Here is a 2,092-nt window from a genome sequence, read left to right as displayed (position 1 = left end):
CACACCACTCAAAATCACCCAATAACACTACACCACTCACACACACACACACACACACACACACACACACACACACACACACACACACACACACACACACACACACACACACACACACACAGACACACACACACACATTTTCTTCTTCCTGATATTATTCCTCTTTATAACCCTGTATAACATCCTACTCTTCCTCTCTATATCACAGTCCTCCTCTGCACTGCCTCCATCTCCTGTCAAATACAAACAAGGTGACTTCAGATAATGATGATGTCATTGGACAAGCCCAGAGTGAATCACTGCGTGTGTGTGCGCGTGTGTGTGTGCGTGTGTGTGTGTGTGCGTGCCTGTGTGCGTGCCTGTGTCCGTGCCTGCGTGTGCCTGCGTGTGTGCCTGCGTGTGTGCCTGCGTGTGTGCGTGCGTGCGTGCGTGCGTGCGTGTGTGTGTGCGTGTGTGTGTGCGTGCGTGTGTGTGTGTGCACGCGCGCGTGTGTGTGTGCCTGTGTGTGTGTGTGCCTGTGTGTGTGTGCCTGTGTGTGTGTGTGCCTGTGTGTGTGTGTGCCTGTGTGTGTGTGTGCCTGTGTGTGTGTGTGCCTGTGTGTGCTGTGAATGCACTGTAGCTCTCCGCCAGTTTCTGGAGCTTCTCACCCAAAACTGTGTTTGTGGAACCAGAGAGAAGATTAGACCGACTGCACTTCGTTCCTCTGCTGTGTGTGTGTGTGTGTGTGTGTGTGTGTGTGTGTGTGTGTGTGTGTGTGTGTGTGTGTGTGTGTGTGTGTGTTTCTCTCATAAAAGTGTGTCCCCCCTCCTTCTTCTTTTCCCTGTGTGTTTTGTAGGCATGTATCTACACTAACCCCAGTCTCTTATCAAGGACCTGAAGGCAGCAGTAATTAGATTAGCTGTGGCTCCAGGGAAACATGCTGTGTGTGTGTGTGTGTGTGTTTTCAGGAAGATTTAAATGAAAAAGCAGTCTAAATGAGGTCAAAACTCCCTGACAGAGTGATGACATTGACTATGGTTTCTTTCACAGCTAAAATACAGAATTTTACTGTGTGTGTGGTGTGTGTGTGTGTGGTGTGTGTGGGGTGGGGGGTTGTTCGGCGGTGGCGCCATGCTGATCCTCTTCACAGTAATAGTTCACGTATCCTCTCCTGCCTCTGTTTGGATGTAAATAACATTGTCTCATTCTCCTCTTTGGGTTTTTGTCCATTTTCTGTCTCATTTTCAGACATGAAGCTGATTATCTCATTATCTCGTTATCATCCAGGCTTTATTCACCTCAGCCATATGATACTAACACGGACAGCTTGTGTGACGGCTGTTTCGACGCTAATCAGCAGCACAAACACAGAAATTGGCCACACACAAGCGTTCACACACAAGGGTGTAAAATGAATGGCCCCCTTGGCAGTGGGACCGGGCCTCGGCTGTGTAAACGCTAAGCAGTGCTGCAGCCCCTCAGGGAACCGACACGACAGCACATTGTGCTCAGATCTAATCTGACTGTGTGTGTAGAGGCTTTGTGCTGAGCGCTGGGGTTTGTGTTCACCTCGTGGTTCATCTGGAGCAGACCTTCATCACTGCTGCATTAGAGAAATTAGCAGAGCAGGTAAAAAAGGAAAGGAGACTCAAACACAGTAGTGAAGAAAAATGGAACAAGAATAATGAGGTGTAGTGTTATGCCTGATGAAGGGCAGGCAGGATTCTTATAACCCGAGCTGATATACGCGCCCCACCTGCACCCTCGACCAGCCCGTGCTGCCGCACCGCACGGAGGCTAGAACCGGGACACTCGCTTGCAGTTCACGTTAGGGGATCTACGACCATAGTACAATAATCCCGGGGAGACCCATACCTCCATCACCTTAGGAGACGAGAGACGAGAGAGGAGCAGCCCATGCAGAGAGAGAGAGAGGTGACAGACGAGAGAGAGAGAGAGAGAGAGAGAGAGCTAGAGAGGGCGCGGGGAGAGAGACGGTCCGTTTAGCATAGTAGAGATCTATATATATTACTATGTATATCTGTCTCTCGATGTTTATATCTATCTCTCTCTCTCGCATCTCTCTATACTCGATCTCTCTATCTCACGGTTT

At 49.5% G+C, this 2,092-nt stretch overlaps 1 long non-coding RNA gene across 1 annotated transcript in view; it reads left to right on the top strand.

Moving 5' to 3' along the window:
- Positions 1–502: 502 nt before the first annotated feature.
- LOC125140250 overlaps positions 503–2,092 on the top strand; it is a 2,574-nt gene continuing 984 nt past the window's right edge. The window contains exons 1-2 of the long non-coding RNA XR_007139539.1: positions 503–1,166; positions 1,267–1,608. This is a non-coding gene — a long non-coding RNA (uncharacterized LOC125140250). The remainder of the gene's footprint in view (positions 1,167–1,266; positions 1,609–2,092) is intronic.

This window comes from Tachysurus fulvidraco, chromosome 25 (genome assembly GCF_022655615.1).
Source record: "Tachysurus fulvidraco isolate hzauxx_2018 chromosome 25, HZAU_PFXX_2.0, whole genome shotgun sequence".
Taxonomy (NCBI): Eukaryota; Metazoa; Chordata; class Actinopteri; order Siluriformes; family Bagridae; genus Tachysurus; species Tachysurus fulvidraco.
This window is presented reverse-complemented; position numbering and strand designations above follow the sequence as displayed.